Here is a 16,515-nt window from a genome sequence, read left to right on the forward strand (position 1 = left end):
GGCAAATTTGTAGAGATGGAAAGCAGATTAGTGGTTGCCCAGGGCTCAGTGCTGGGGGAAACTGAGGAGTGACTGCTGGTGGGTGTGGGGTTTCTTACTGGAATAGTAGGAGTGTTCTGGAATTAGCTAGGGGCAGTGGTTGCAGAACCCCGAATATAAAATCACCAATGGTAAACTTTAAGAATACATCTTACGATATGCAAATTGTATCTCAACAAAGAAATGACTAAAAGTGAAGTAAAATTTCAAATGGAAATCCACCAAAAAAAAGGGGGGGGGGAGAAAAAGAAAAGAAACAAACCCAGAATCTGCCTTACTTTTTTTTTTTTAAAGGGAATTAACTGGGTTTTCTTTAAAATTTTTTAAAAATATTTTTATTTTTTTTTATTTATTTGACAGAGATCACAAGTAGGCAGAGAGGCAGGCAGAGAGAGAGGGGGAAGCAGGCTCCCCGCTGAGCAGAGAGCCCGATGTGGGGCTTGATCCCAGGACCCTGGGATGGGGACCTGAGCTGAAGGCAGAGGCTTAACCCACTGAGCCACCCAGGTGCCCGAATCTGCCTTGCTTTTGACGGATGAGGTTTGACTGCGTTTGAGGGCCTGAGGAATAAATGTTCACTGACTACATGTAAAGAAGGAAAAACAAAGGGTGGAGAGAACTGTTGATGCAGGAGCCCCCTGCCTCTCATTCTCCCTCTTACTCCCTATCACCCCGGGGGATAAAGATTGTTTGCATAGAATGGTAGACGTTAGACAGAGAGAGGGTAGAGAAGATCTACCGAACCCATACACCCTTATTCTACCAATGAAGAAAGCGAGGCCCGGAAGGAAGGGGGTTGCTCTCTGCCCCCGCCCCCATAGGGGCTGCAAAGGGGCGGATGGACTTTTCTTGCCCCACGTTATTTTTGAGCCGCCGTCTGCCCGTCCTTTTAACATTTCAGAGCCATCCGCTTCAGGAATTAGGTGTGCTTTGCCTGAACACATAGAGAAGCACTGATCGTGCAGTCCCTTTGCCCCAAAGGCCAGCATTTTGCTTTTTGGGGTTTGATGACTCTTCCCTGTAGCCTACTTGCAAACATACCGGGACAAGGGTGCAGCGCCGCTGGATGTGTTCTCCGCGGGAGAGCTCAGAAGCAGGGCCCCAGCCCCTTCCAGAAAACCAGTGACGGGACACTGGTGTTAATGGGTTTTTGCTTTTGGCCCTTCTTGGTTTTATAAAGCTGGCCCTCCTGTCCGCTTTATTCTCCTTGCAAAGAAGACCCAAGCCACAGTCTCTGAGTCTCGGCGCCTGTGCTCGCCCCCAGCTGCGACGGCTCTGAGCGGAGCGTGTCTGGCTTCCTCGTCGGCTCTCCGCTCCCCCAGGCGGGCGCTGCGCCTTCCCCGGAGTCCCCCGAGCACAGGCTCGCTTCTGCACACGCTTGTGTCCCCCCTTCTCCACCGAGGGCTCCGTCCCGGCCCCACCCCCACCCCGAGCCGGCCCGGGGAAAGGCGACGGGAGGTCCGCGGCCGCCCCCGTGCGCGTCCGGCTCAGGCACCTGCAGGAAAGCCGAGCCCTGCGCGCTCCCCTGGGGCCGGGAAACAACCCCACGCGCGCAGCTTCTGGGCGGAGGGCTGGGAGGGGGCAGTGAAGAGGCGCTGGCGGCGGGTATTAGCCGTGATCCCTCCCGGGCGGGGACGAGAGGTGGGAACGGACTCAGGTTTCCCCGGGGTGGAGCGGACTTTTTCGCTCCCTGAGGGGAGAGGCAGGCACCCGTGGGCGGCACGGGCGCGCCGGGCGGAGGGCGCCGCTCGGATCGCGGCTCTCGGGGCAGGGGCCGGCGGGCGGGGTGAGGCGGAGGTGCGCGAAGGTGCCTCGTGGGCCTGGTGGAGTCGGAGCGGCGCGCAGGCGCACTGGGGCCAGCCCGCCGGCCGGGTCCGGGGGTACAAAGAGGCGCGGCGCAGAGCCGGGGTTCCCGGAGGTGTCCCGAGCCGCCTGGGGAGCCCTCCCGCCCGGCCTCGGGGCGCCGCCACGGTCGTTTCCCGCGCCGTGGCCGAAGCTCGCCCGCCTCCCCGGACTCGGTGGCCCCTGCGGCGGCGGCAGGGCCCGGAGCGCCGCAGTCCGTTTCGGGGTTTAATTCTGGCGCTCGCACGCGGGGCCGGCTCCGCCCTCTCCGCCCCGCCCCCTCCGCCGAGGTCCGGGAGCCGCGGCCGGGCGGGCGCCGCAGGTTGGGGAGCGCGCCCGGAGGTGAGTGAGCCGGGGCTGCGCCGCGCCCTGTGCCGCGCGGGGTGGGCGCGGGGCGCCCGGACCCCGACCCCCTGGCGCGGGCCGGCCAACTTGGCGCGCGCCGGGGGCGCTCGGCGGCCGTAGCGGTGGCGGAGGGCAGCCCCGCGGGCTCGCGCTCGCCCTGCCTCCCCCGGCCGCCTCGGGGCGGGCCTAGGGACGGGTCCGAGTGAGGTTGCTTGGCGCGCGCCGCGGCCGCGGGAAAGTCCGGGCTGGGGACGGGAGGGTGGCGGGCGCGCCGCGCGAGGGTCCCCCGGGCCCTGAACTAGCCCGGGACGGGGTGCCCGACCCTCCCCGAGGCGGCGCCGGCTGAAGTTCTCGGCTGCGCTCCGCAGGGGGACTGGCGGTCGACCTCTTTATCTCTGTGTCCCAGAGCGCCAGGTGGCCTCGGTCGCCCTCCGTCGACTCCGACATGGCTCCGGCCGGCTGGGGTCAGAGGGGTCGGGGGGGGTGGGGGAAGGGCGGGGGAGCCGGGGCCTCCGGGACGCGACCCGGGCTACAGCGCGGTCGGCTTCTGGGCGGTCCGCGGCGTCAGGTCGGCGGAGGGTGCGAGCGCCCTTGAGCGGACTTGGTCCCCGACGTCCCCTCTGCGGGGCCACTCGGGCAGAAACCTACGGAATCCTGCGCTCAGTTTCAAGCCTGCCACCGCCCCCTGCTCACTCTGCCCCCTCCACCTGGGTCCCCGGGGAACTTTCGGAGGCAGCTTCTCTCGGGGTCCTGCGGGTCGGCGGGAGCGGCTCTGCACCGGGGTGACGGGTGAGGGCTTCGGCCGAGTTCGCGTTCCGATCAATCTGTGGCGTCCCCCAGTGCTCGCTGTCTGCACCTCATGTCTGCGAGGTTCGTCTCGTCGTATTAATTAATGAAATACATCAGCACGACAGCCCTGAGACTAACAAGGAAGGGTAATCATCCAGTGTAATTGTGTAATTGTGCAGTTTCTGGTCCCAACTTAATTCCACGCATTTCTGAGTTGGGTGGAAATCAGAACCCCCTTCCTCTTTTTTTAGTTCGTGGGTTTAGTCAACTTGATTTTTAGGAGGTGCTCAGTTCATTGGCTAATGTTCCTTTCATCCAACTTTCTCTGCTAAGGAGTGGGGCACTGTCACGTTGTGTTTATTTTTAAAATTGAGATACGATAAACATGCCATCAATTTACCCTTGTAAACTGCTCAGTTCCATGGTTTTTCATAGGTTCACTAAGTTACACCGTTATCACGACTAGTTCCGGGACATTTTCATCACCCCCAAAAGACCCCCCGTCCCCATGAAGAGTCTCCTCATTTCAACCTCGCCCAGCCTTCCTCCTTCATTTTAAGGAGGTTTTCCCAAGATAGAGATAGAATTAGAAACGGAGAGATTATTAACTTCAGACTTTCTTCAGTTAATGGATTTGGGGGAAGGTGCTGCTGATGAGGCAGTTGAAGAATAAGTGGGGGCTGTCTCAGGTGAGATTAGTGTCTAAGGATGCAGGAGAATTGCCCCGTGGGGGAATGATGGTCTCCTTCAAACACAATCACAGGAGGAATGCATTTTATCCCCTGGGGGGCACAAGGGTGCTTTGGGGGCACTTTGTCAAGTGCATGAACCCTTCTAGTTGAAGTTCCAGCAAAAGTGAGTTCTGTTTTGTGTGTGTGTGTGTGTGTGTGTGTGTGTGTGTGTGTATGTGTTTCGGGGAGGGGGGGGTGGAGATGATAGAGCAGAAAAGGAGCAATGTTTAAAAAATAGTTTTGTTTTAAATCATCCAAACTGGCCCCCAAAGAAATAAACCACAGGCAAATGGCCCCTGGAATCGATACAGTCAAGACCTAGATTCATTTTGTGAGAGTCAGTATTTGCTCACTCATAGTACCACGAGCTGATGTGCTCTTGCCTTAGCCCCCTCGTCCAGAGGAGGAGAAGGAGGGTGGCCAGGGGTGTAGCTGGAGAAAATTCAAGGAATGGAGGAGGAGGTAGGTGAAGGGCTGACAGGGGCTGTGCAGATGGGAGGGGAGGCCTGTAGGGTATGAGGGTTCAGAAGCAGCAAGGGGGAATCTCCGGGAAAAATTACAGACACGTCACTCAGGCATTTGCTGGACTATTTGTGCATGTTGTAAAAGTCTCATTTTAGAGTTGCAGCCGGCCAGATGACAGCCACCTCCATACTTCTGCCCTGCAGTCAAAGAAGCTAGGTTGGTTTCGAATGTTTCGGGACATTTTATGCCTCTGTTGCATAGGTGACTTCGCTTATAATCTCTATTGTTTTGTTTTGTCTTGTTTTTAAGTAATTGTTAAACTATATAACACCTGCCAGTCGTAAATGTCTAATATGATGCATTTTCACAGTGAACATAAACTTGTAACTTGCATTGAGATCAAGGCACAGGAGGTTGCCAGACTGCAGAAGACCCCTTCTGTTCTTTTCCCATTCCTTTCTCATCCCACGGTAACCACTGTCCCAACCCATAGATCAGTTTTGGATGTTCTCATGCTCTGTGGGCAGGGTATCCTCTAGTACATGTTGTTTGTGTGTTTTTCAATCTGGCTTCTTTCTGTCAAAATCACGCTGGTGAGATACAGCCATGTCGCGTGTGGCTCTGATCCAGTCATTATCTTTGCTGTCCAATATTCCATTGTGTGACTGTGCCCTCGAGTAATTTATCCATTCTAGGGTTGATGGGCATCTACATGGTTTCCACGTTTTATCCATGGCCAGCAGTGTGGCTGTGAACATTCTAGCACACTTCTTGATACAACTGTGCACATTTGTTTAGGGTCTGTTCTCAGAAGCGGCACTGTGAGTTCTAGACTGTTCAGTTTGGAAGACTGTGCCAAACAGATTTCCAAGCGGTCGTTTGGTCAATACTCTACTAGCAGCATGTGAGAGTTCTGTCCTGTGTTAAACTGCAAGAACGATAAATCTACAGAGTTTCACAAATGGACGAAGGGTGACCCGTATGTGTCCCAGTCTAGCAGATGGATTTTTCTAGTTGTGTGCACTTCTAGTGTTTTCCATGGCGGCTTCTGTTTGTATGATATCCTAATAGTCAATTTGGTATTTTGTTTGTCTTAATATTGTTTCAATCTCCATAACTTTCTAATTCCTGCACACATCCACAATCCCATGGACAGGCTTCCATTTACTAGTGCCCCCAGCATTAGAAATGAGTATTACTTTTTTTGGACTTGAACTGGTGTATATTGCTAAAGAAACCATCTTTGTGCATACATCCCCCCCCCCCCTTTTTGGGATCATTTCATAAACTAGAGTCTTTGTTTTTTTATGGCTCTGGACCCGTTGTTAAAGTACCACCGGCAGACCTCAGCTTATCCTTGAATCTAGTATAGAATTAAAGTAACCTATAAATTGCTAATATGTTACCCGCAAAAAGGCATCTGCCTAATGGTTTAAATTGCTTTCAAAGTAACGGTGAAGTTGACCCCGATACCTGCTTTTTAAGTAGTGTAAATGGGACTGTTGTAATTTCATTTGCCAGTCACCTATGATTTTTCTTTATGTGATGCTTTTTGCCACAGTACTAAGCTGGGACTTTTCAGGAGTACCAGAGGAATCACACCATTAAGCTGCTGGTTGTCCGGAAATTATGTATGAAAAATTAAGAACACCAGCTAGGCAGATTCCTTACATGTGACAAAGGAGTGTTTCGTTTATTTTCCAGATATTGAGTATTTCTCTGAGTTCTGAATCCAGAGCGGTCTTTCTTGCCTGAATGGTTAGAATGGGCTTCCCTGAAAAGTAAGATTTGAGCTGAGCTCTAGGGGATCCTTAGAAATTGGCAAGGGAATAGATTTCTCCGAAGAAGACACCACTGAGTTATCTCACGAAGAGAGCTGAACCGTGCACAGGCCATCCTGGACAGTGGAAATGATGCTGGTCTTTGTCTTCTTTCTCTGGAATAGAGGGAAAATCGGTGAACTACTATAAAGGCAGAAAAAGTAATTAGCGCTTTTAGGGCAAAAACTTTTTTACTTTCAAGTCAGCATCCTGGGGTTCGATCACGAACACTTGCCAAAGGTGACCATGTAGCGGACTGCTGCTTTGCCTAGCTATGGCTCTAAACGCACTCTTTCCTCTCAAAATGCAGCAAAACTCTGCCTGAGTTAAAGGCTGCTTCACCACCTGGCATGTAGAATAAGCCAGTAGCAGTTTGCCTTTAGTAAATAATAATGACGTTTCTATTTTACACATGGCTTGGTGGGGGCAATTCAGAGACTTAGACCCTGGCAGAGTTCATGGCGAGCGGGGAGGTAGAAAGATACAGAATTGTGGTAGGAGGCAAAATGATGGGATTATCTGCTAGTAATGGCTCTGGAAATGTAAGGGGTGAAAAAAATAATGCTGAGAGATTTGTGTGATATTGAAGGAGACTGGGCCTTGAAAAATTACGTGGTAGGGATTAGAGCAAAGGGCATTGCATTTTAGCGCCCAGCTTTAGAAGCAGCGAGGCAGTCTGGTAGAGCGGGCTGTAATATTTGGTCGGTCACGCTCTTGGAGACTCAGGGGAGTGGCAGCTTGAGATCATGCTCTCTGTCCAGTGACTTCTCGCTGCTGAGGCAGCCTGATGATCTGTGTGGAAATATTGTAGCTCTGGACCCGGACTGGCTGATTTGAATATAGGTTGTGCTGCTTGCTGTGTGATCTTTGCCACAGTTACTGAACCTCTCTGTGATTCTGTTTCTGATTTATAAAAAGGGGGTAACAAAAGCACTCCCCTCATGGAGTCACCTGAGAATTAAGTGAGTTGAAATGATAGAGGGGTGCTGGCATGCCTCCAGCTCTTGAATTTGGAGTGTCCAGCACTTGATTTCGGGTGAGGTCACGCTCTTGGGGTGCTGGGATCCAGCCCTGCGTCCAACTCCGAGCTCAGTCTGCTGGAGATTCTCTTCCTCTCCCTCTGCCCCTCCATTCCTGTACACTTGCTCACTCACTCTCAAATAAATAAATCTTTAAACGAAAACCCAAACCATAGAGAGCACTTAGAAGACTACTTGGTACACCATAAATGCTAAACACATTTACTGTTGTTTCTTTAATTTTTAATTGTTTAAATTTCTGAGATAGTATTTGGACATAGAATAATGCAAACAACAAAGAGGCATTTAAACAAAGAAGCATTTAAAGGGCTCCTTTCTGATCCCTGTTCAGCTACAGTCTCTTATCGGGTGTTGCTGTTAACTCTTTCCATTTTTAATTCTTTTGGCGGTTGTCATTGAGCAAATGACCTCAGACTTCAGTGGCTTGAACAGGTGTTTCATGGTATTTTGGATTCTGTGGGTCGGGGATTCAGGCAGGGCTTGGCTGCTTCTCCTTGTGGTGGTGAGGTCTCTGTGTAGCACGCCCCTGGTGAACAGGGTGGTCTGGAAGGTCCTAGAAGGCTTTGCTGCCGTGTCCCATTCCTTGGCAGGGATGGCTGGAGGGCTGGCTCAGTGTTGATCGCTGCCCAGAGAATCTACTACGCATGGCAGCTTCAGCCTGATGGTTCTCGGTAGTTGGACTACTCACATGGCCACCAGCTTCCCTCATGTATTAATCAGGGTTCTCTAGACAAACAGAACAAATAGGATGTATGTATTTTCATAGAAAAATATGTATTTTAAGAACCCAGGGTTCACTGATTAAAATGTTAATCTCATCCCCAAATAGTCTCCAGATGATCAGATACAATTCACTTGAGCTAGAGTGCCTCAAGAGAACCAGTTAGAAGCTTTGTGGCCTTTTATGACCTAGTCTCAGAGGTTATATGACTTTCCTTTCACCAGGCTCTATTGATTGGGTCCACCACAAAGCCTGCTCAGACTCAGGGAGAGGGGACATGGACCTGCCACTCAGTGGGAAGACTGTCAGCAGATTTGCAGCCAGCTGCCATCATGTACCCTTGATTTTAACAAATTTGGCAGTATCCGTTCATTCCTGCCAAGAAAGAAAGGGAATTAGTATTATCCCCATCTTTCCTCTCTTCCTCTCCCCTCCGCCTTCCAATTTTATTAGATTATTTTTATCTTATTATTATTATTATTTTTTAAAGATTTTATTTATTCATTTTACAGACAGAGATCACAGGTAGTCAGAGAAGCAGGCAGAGAGAGAGGAGGAAGCAGGCTCCCCACTGAGCAGAGAGCCTGATGTGGGGCTCGATCCCAGGACCCTGAGATCATGGCCTGAGCCAAAGGCAGAGGCTTTAACCCACTGAGCCACCCAGGCGCCCCTATCTTGTTATTTTTAATTCTCTTTTTTTCAGTAACCTTTATAATTTTAAATAAACCATTCTGTACTTGACAAGGCCATGAAGAGACGAGATTTGTTAGAGAGAGAGAGAGTGTGTGTGTGTGTGTGTGTGTGTGTGTGTGTGTTTAGTAGAAAAGAACAGAACTAAGAGGAGACCTAACAGAGAGGCTCTTATAAAAACCCTCCACTCGCTAGATGTGTGAATTGCTGGGGAGCACGTCCCCTGAGGCGCACAGCAGGTGACCTAAAGCTGCAGTTATTTTCTCTTTGGCTTTTGGATGCCTGTTTGCTTTTTTCTTCCTTGAGCTTTATGTTTCAAGTATGAATTCGTTCTCACTGATGAGGAATCTTCAAACAGATACACTGTTGAGTTGTATATTTGTGTATGGATACATACACCAGAAGGACCTATCAGAACTAAGTATGCTCATGCTTTTTTCATTACAGAAGCAATCAGTTAATTGGAAACAGTTACATATTTCAGACAGTGTCAGGAACCCTGTGGCTCTGTTGGAAGGTTGGCTTTTTTTTTTTTTTTTAAATTAGTTAATGGAATTGAGAAGTGGGGCTTAGTTTAACCCTCAGAAGACATACTAATCCCTTTTTATAATTATCTGATCTCCTGAGAAGCACACAAAAACCTCCATTCTTGGTTTACATTGTCGTGTATTGCAGATAAAACTCCTTTTTATATAATTTTTGGCTTCATTAGAGGGAAGAATGTGAATGTGTTGATATCTGCACTATGTTTCTGGCTGAATTTGTTCAGATTTTGTTGGTGATTCTGACTTGTTCACTGTTGACCTTGGGAAAAATATGAAAAAATGATTAGAGCAAAGGTCGAAATCGAGCTGAATTCGTACTCCCTCTTTCTCTTTCTCCTCTCCCCTGCCAACCCCTCTCCCTTTCTCCTCCACCCTTCTCAACAGAACTGCTCTTTCCTGTAGAAGTAACTGCTTAAGGGTAGCCCTTTTTAGAGGTGCTGATTGTCCCTCTTAGGTGATGCTCTGAGTCACTTGTCTATCAAATTCTGTCTCATTTCTTCTCCCTCACACAGAGCCACACCCTCGGGGTAACCCTGTGGTATCCTAGGTCACTTTTGTCTATGTGTGAAGGTTAACCCTCGGAATCGCAGTGTGTGTACCCTTTTGTGTCTGGCTTCTCTTTGCTCCGGGCTCTGCTGGCCAGATTGCTCCGTGCTGTGTTATGTGTTCTTGTGGTTGGTTTGTTGTGTCCCGTGGTGTGCTGTACCACCAGTGACCCCTCCTGCTAGAGACCTGCATTGGGTCGCTTCCCGCTTGGGACCAGCACGGACAGGGCTGTCACAAACCAGTCTGCGCCCGTGTTCTGGCCGATGTGTGTATACAGCTGTGTTGGACGCACACCCGGGAGCGGAGCTGGTGGCCGGACCGCTCACAGGTCTGCTGTGGTAGAGACGGCCAGAGCGGGGTATCACGGATATTCCCGTGGTGCTGTGTGAGTTCCACTGGCTCTGATGCTTGTCACTGCCCTTTGTCTTGTTTTAGCCGGCAGGTCAGTACCTGTTCTTGAATTCCCCAGACTGATGAAGATGAGCACCCCAAAAAGGGCTCCTGTAACATGTGCTGTACTGTATGTCAGAGCATAGCGAGATACGCACCATTAGACTAGTTCAAAGACTCATCTAGAGATTATATGTCAGCTTTTTGACTGGTCTAGCTCTTCTCTCTCTCCATGCTGTAAAATTCCGTTCTCATGGGACTTTCTCCTCTCATTTGGTAGGAGATGCGTGGCAAGAGATGGGCTCTTAGTAAAAGTTAACAAAACTTTACGAATGCTTTCTACCAGTTCTGAGAATTAAGGCTTTCGATATATTTGAAAACTGGGATTTTGCTCGTGTCATCTTACCGTTTGAACTTTGCTGATTTAAGTCAATCCACTGGTTTTTGGCATTTACTGCGACATTTTTGTAGGAGAATTTGTCTAAGTCATGCTCTGCATTTGGCCAGGAATTTTTGCCATGTTTAAGAAAATGCAGTAAGTGGTTTGGATGAAACTGAATATGATTTGATATGCCCGTTTGTTTTGATTTATTTCCTTTTGAAATTTCATCCCTCAGCTTCCGTTTAAGGGGCCCGTTTTATCTTCTCCGTTGTTTCTTTTTGAGGATCGAATCCCTCTTTAGGAATGCAGCCCCGCTTTGTACTTGGTGCAAATGTTCTCTCCCCATTATATATCACTGGGGCGTTGCTGATCAAGGGAGAGGCACTGTTTGTCTTCAGCACCTCTAAGGTATTTGTGGTACTGTTTGGCCTGTTGGTGGCAAGATTAAATCCTGGGTGGGATGGCCTAAAGGGTCTTTAGAAAACCCAGGCTTCTGACCTCAGGAGCAGAAGATTTCTCTGCCTCCAGAGACCCACCTTTGGATTCCCTTTCAGGGTTACGTTCGGGAGCGGTGTTGGGGGTGGGGTACAGTTTGTAGGATCTCTGTCAAGGAGAGGAGGTTGGAAGAGAGATCATGGAAGCTTACTTCCTGCAACTCAAAGTTTCTTAGCCTGGGTGGGGTTTCAGTAACAATTAGGAGATACAATTCAAATAGTTGACTGCTGTGGAAGTTTTTGTATATTGTTAAATTATTTTTTTTTTTTTTTTTTTTTTTTTTTATTTTTTTTTTAGGTGTTTTTTTTTTTTTTTTAAGATTTTATTTATTTATTTGACAGAGAGAGATCACAAGTAGAGAGAGAGGCAAGCAGAGAGAGAGAGAAGCAGGCTCCCTGCTGAGCAGAGAGCCCGATGCGGGCCTCGATCCCAGGACCCTGAGATCGTGACCTGAGCCGAAGGCAGCGGCTTAACCCACTGAGCCACCCAGGCGCCCAACTGAGCCACCCAGGCGCCCAAATTATTTTTTAAGTTGAGGGAACTCAAGACGAATCCTTTCATGAAGTCACGTGAACTTGTGTTCCAATATGTTTTTGTTGGCAGGAGGAAGGGGAGTCCTTGTGGCTCTGGAGTGGGATCTGAGAATTGTTTGTAAAGCGGAGAAGGGCCCGTGGTGGATGGGAGGCACCTGCCTGAGGAACAGCAGCGGGGGCTAGTTACGGAGTCGTCGTGAAATAGAAGAACGACTAGGTCACACTTTGTAGGCATTCAGAACTGTTTGTTGAATGAACATGCTTAATTATATCCACCACATACTGAAGTTGCCAGATCTGCATGGAGGTCCGACCCATCAACTGTGGCGGTGGTCGAGGGGCTCACGGTCTGGTATCTCATTGATCCTTAGGTAATAAGGAGTTCTCTGATTCCAGCAGCTATAGTCGAAGCATTTTGGTTGGAAAGAGTTTTGTCTTAACAAGATGTGGCATGCTGTACCACTCCCCTCCCCAGCCAGGCATCCGTCTGAGCCCAGTTTTGTTCTCTGCTGTTCCTCCCTACACACCCTTCCTGCACGTGTGTGTGTGTGTGTGTGTGTGTGTGTGAACTTGGGGGCACGGGGATCCTATAAGGTACCTTCCCCAAGTTCAGTGGACTCTGTTTTGTCAGGAAAGTCTCTGTTTTGTCAGGAAAGTTTTTATATTCAATTTTTTAATAATTTTTTTATATTCAATTTTTATATTCAATTCCCATTTATTTATGGCTCTTGGGGCCATGTGATCTCTTCAGTGTGAAAAAAAGCAGCAAGTTCAACACAAAATAGAGATAAGGCATGCAGAGTAGGGCAGCACCAAAGTAGGGGAAAAGGCAGTAGCCAAAGGAAGAGGTGAGATGCTCAAAGATGAAGAACTTCCTGGCCCGCCCGCCGCCCCCCCCCTTTCTGGGGAATGACTCCAGTGTTAAGGTGGGACATACAGCTTTCCATAGGTGATCCCCCCCCTTTTTTTAAAAAGAGTTTTACTTTTATTTATTATTATTATCTTTAAAATTCCCTTTATTTATTTATTTATTTTAGAAAGAGAGAGAGCAAGGAAGCAGGGGAAGGAGCGGGGGAGGGAGGGGAGAGCCCTGAGCACAGCCACACTGAACAGGGAGCCCGTCGCGGGGCTCGATCCCATGGCCCCGAGATCAGGACCTGAGCCAAAACCAGGAGTTGGACACTCAGCGGACTGAGCCACTGCAACGCCCCTAGGAGCGTTTTAATCAATTTTTAGGTTCATAGAGAAAGAAAACTGTCTCTTTTTGTTTGTTTTTAGGCTTATTTTAGCCAGCCCCTAGAAACAAAAGGCTACTGTTTGGATAATCACGGGAACTGGGAGAGCCTAATTGGAAGGACTTGCTTTTCCTTTAGTCAGATCCCTTGCGCTCATAAAGCTCTTTCACACCTTCCAGAGAAAGTGTCTCTCACTGGGAGACAGAGTGCTACTGTGCCGGGCTGGGTGCCGCCAGCGGCTCGCTGGGAAGGGCTGGGAAGGGTGTGCCAGCTTCTCACCTCCTGAAGTCAGGAATGAGTAAGAAGACCCGGAGGACTTTGAGCCAATCCAGAACCATCAGAGAAAGGAGCTTTACTACAATGGGGGATGGGGGTGTCATTTTTTTTCCTGTCCATCAGCTTTGCCAGCAAGTGGGGAAATACCGTTTAAGGGCACGGCATTTCTATAGTTTAGGAATCGTTTTCTTGGGAACTTTTTCTTTCAAAGAAAAAGTGTTATGAGCCTCTAGCCTCACATCCCGTTTGACCAAATAACCGTGCTTCCCTGTGGATCTGATCGGAGTCCCGACTTGAAGCTGTTACCCACAGAACCAACCCACAGGCTGGTTCGGGGTGCTGAGTCCCTGGAAGCTGTGTTTGGTCCTCAACATCTCTTTCTCTCCTTGACCCTCGATGGCCCAGCGCAGCTTTTTCTCCCCCACGTCCTTCCCTGTTTCTTACCTTTGTTTTTGGACTGCTCAGATTGAAGGGATCCGATTCCACACAGGGCAGCGGTCAGGAGCCTGGGCTGCCGGGTCCCAGCCTTACACTTCCTGCCAGGGTCTATTTCCTCTGCCTCCTTGTGTCTGAAAGGAAACAATCTTACTCTGCCGTGGTGCTTAAGTGTGTCTTGGGTGGTGAGTGTGGGGCGGAGGGGAGGCAAGGCAGAGAAGTAGGGAGGGAATACAGAGGGAAGCAGGTCTAAGATACAGTATGTCCTGACTCTAAAACTCCCTGAAAGAGCATCATAAAAGCGTGTCCTGTTTGCCCAGGGCCAGAGGAGTAGAGAAGGGGTTACGGTCCCAGATAGCGCACAGTGGAGCGGAGAACCCTGGGAGTAAGCGAAAGGGCAGAGACAGGCGCAGGGGCCCCGACTCCGAGCAGTGCCTTCTCCTCTCTGCGAGGTCTTCCACACTTTTGCCCGAGGAAGAGCATCTGTCTCAGCCTGTGATGTGGGGGTAACAAGATGTATTATATAGAGAAGCGAAGCTGATCCACCAGGTCATGGGCATGTGTGCCTCGCCCGAGCTTTGTTGAAATCTGCATCACTTGGGAAGCCTGTTGCCCTGCCTGCTGCCCCAGCCAAGGAAACTCAGTGGTTATGCAGGATCCCGGGTGATTGAGGTTGGGGTACTAGTCTCTGGAGGCACTGGGATGGGGAGAGATGAGGTGCGTTCCTGGGACCCCAAGTTGGTGCTCTGCACTTCTCTTCGAGCAATGTCTCCATACGAATGCTGGTTCCGCAGAGCTGTGCTGGAAACATGGCATGGGACTTTGAAGTGGTGCAAGCCATTCATCATCTAGAATAATGTTTCTAAGATTAATGCGTAAATACTGTTGATAAACTGTGGGCAACACTGCTGGGTGTTGAATCAGTGACTCATTGTATCTGCAGCTTTGGGGGAGTGAGGAGAGTGACATTGTATTCATAGTCCAAGGCCTGTGCAAAAGCTGGGTCCCATTCCGTTAACTACCTAGCTTTTCTTAAATCAGTGACTGTGGGGACCCAGAGGTTGGGTCTTTTTCTCACAGCAACATGCACTGTTTTGCCTTTTCTTGTGTTCATTAAAATGAAGAACTTTCATTTAGCAGCATACATGAAGGGTGGAAAGGCAGGTCACAAAGTAGAAGGTATTTGTCATATATCCAATCAGCGGCTTGTCCAGAATATGTCAGGAACAGCTACAAATCAACAAGAAAAACAAAACCTCATTTTAAAAATGGGAGAAGGGTACTCCATATCACCAGTCATCAGGAAAATGCACATTAAAACTACTATAAAATACAACACATATTCAAATGGCTCAAATTAAAACCAACCAACCCTAATAACCAAATATTAGCGGAGACAGGAAAAGCTCTCCTTAACTGCTGGTGGAAGTATAAACTGGTTAGTCACTTTGGACTTAAAAAGCTGGACAAATACATACCCTGTGATCCAGTGATTATCCTCCTGGATATATGTGTCCAACAGGAATGAGTGTATATGTGCACTAGAAGCATTTGCAAGACCGCTCCTAATGGAATGATAGAAACTAAGAGAAACAGTCCAAATGCACATGAACGGGTAAATACATTGTGGCAGGATTATGCATGAAATATTGCACAGCAATAAAAAAAAAGAACAAAGTGGTGCTGCACAGAAAAACATGAATATTGAGACATTATGTTGAGTAATGTTATAGATATTATATTGAGGAAAAGAAGCCAAAAGGGTACATATTGTATGATTTCTTTAAAAAAAATTTTTTTTTAAGATTTTATTTATCTCTTTGAGAGAGAGAGACACACAGAGAGAAAACATGAGAAGGGGGAGGGTCAGAGAGAGAAGCAGACTCCCTGCTGAGCAGGGAGCCTGATGTGGGATTCGATCCTGGGACTCCAGGACCATGATCTGAGCCGAAGGCAGTCACTTAACCAGCTGAGCCACCCAAGTGCCCTGTATGATTTCCTTTTTATGAGGCTCAAAGAGGGGCAAAAATAATCACTGGTGAATAGAAGAATAGGGCAGGGGGGCTAAGGTCAGGGGTATATTGACTGGGAAAGGACATGAGGGGCTCTGTGGTCTGGATGAAGTTCTCTATCTTTGACCTAGTTGCTGATGAAATGAGTATTTCATTTGTAAGAATTCCTCATGATAAGTATTTAAGATTTATATATTTTTTAAAGATTTTATTTATTTGTTTATTTGACAGAGATCACAAGTAGGCAGAGAGGCAGGCAGAGAGAGAGGAGGAAGCAGGCTCCCCACTGAGCAGAGAGCCCAATGCAGGGCTCGATCCCAGGACCCTGGGATCATGACCTGAGTGGAAGGCAGAGGAACCCACTGAGCCACCCAGGCGCCCCAGATATTTATTTATTTATTTATTATTCATTTATTTTTACTTCATTGTACTTTTTTTTTTCATTATGTTCAGTTAGCCACCATATAATACGTCATTAGTTTTTGTTGTTGTTGTTTTTTTGTTTTTTTTTTTTTTTAAATTTTATTTATTTATTTGACAGAGAGATCACAAGCAGGCAGAGAGGCAGGCAGAGAGTCAGGAGGAAGCAGGCTCCCTGCTGAGCAGAGAGCCCGAAGCGGGGCTCGATCTCAAGACCCTGAGATCATGACCTGAGCCACCCAGGCGCCCCCATCATTAGTTTTTGATGTGGTCACTGATTCATTAGTTGCTTATAACACCTGGTGCCACCTCCTCATTTTGGAAGTTTATTAAGATCAAACATTTAAAAATAAATAATTCAGGATTTACGGTAAAACAGATAGGCTTATTGGCTGCGTAAAAAGTGAAACTCATTTAAACTGACTTAGACAAACCAGTATCATCAAGGAGTTTTGGGAAACCAACCAGACCACAGTAGCCCAGCCGGTCCTGCTGGGAGTGAGGACCGGAAACGGATTCCTGTGGGCACTCTTGGTGTCTTGTCTCCAGCGTTTGCACCATACTTTGGCTTTCCTCTGCAGATTACCTTTCTCTGCTTCAGCTCACATGTGATAGGAAATGGCAGCCCAGGCCTTGCTTCTCCTGACTCCCGTCTCTAACCTTGCTGCTCTAGCCCTCTCTCCCTCCCTGCGACTGGGCTTAGCCTATGCCTCCTTTTTTCTCCCTGGGAATAGGAATCATTCTGTGATCCCATCAGCTGTGGC

The 16,515-nt window shown here is 48.7% G+C and overlaps 1 protein-coding gene across 2 annotated transcripts in view; it reads left to right on the forward strand.

The window, feature by feature from the left end:
* Window positions 1–1,947: 1,947 nt before the first annotated feature.
* Window positions 1,948–16,515, forward strand: part of KANK1 (KN motif and ankyrin repeat domains 1) — a 195,941-nt gene continuing 181,373 nt past the window's right edge. The window contains exon 1 of one of the 2 annotated variants that reach the window (XM_032306226.1): window positions 1,948–2,223. The gene's annotated coding sequence lies outside the window, so the exon portion shown is untranslated. The remainder of the gene's footprint in view (window positions 2,224–16,515) is intronic. The other variant, XM_032306223.1, reaches the window with a different exon arrangement.

The sequence above is a fragment of the Mustela erminea genome, chromosome 12 (assembly GCF_009829155.1).
Source record: "Mustela erminea isolate mMusErm1 chromosome 12, mMusErm1.Pri, whole genome shotgun sequence".
Lineage (NCBI taxonomy): Eukaryota > Metazoa > Chordata > Mammalia > Carnivora > Mustelidae > Mustela > Mustela erminea.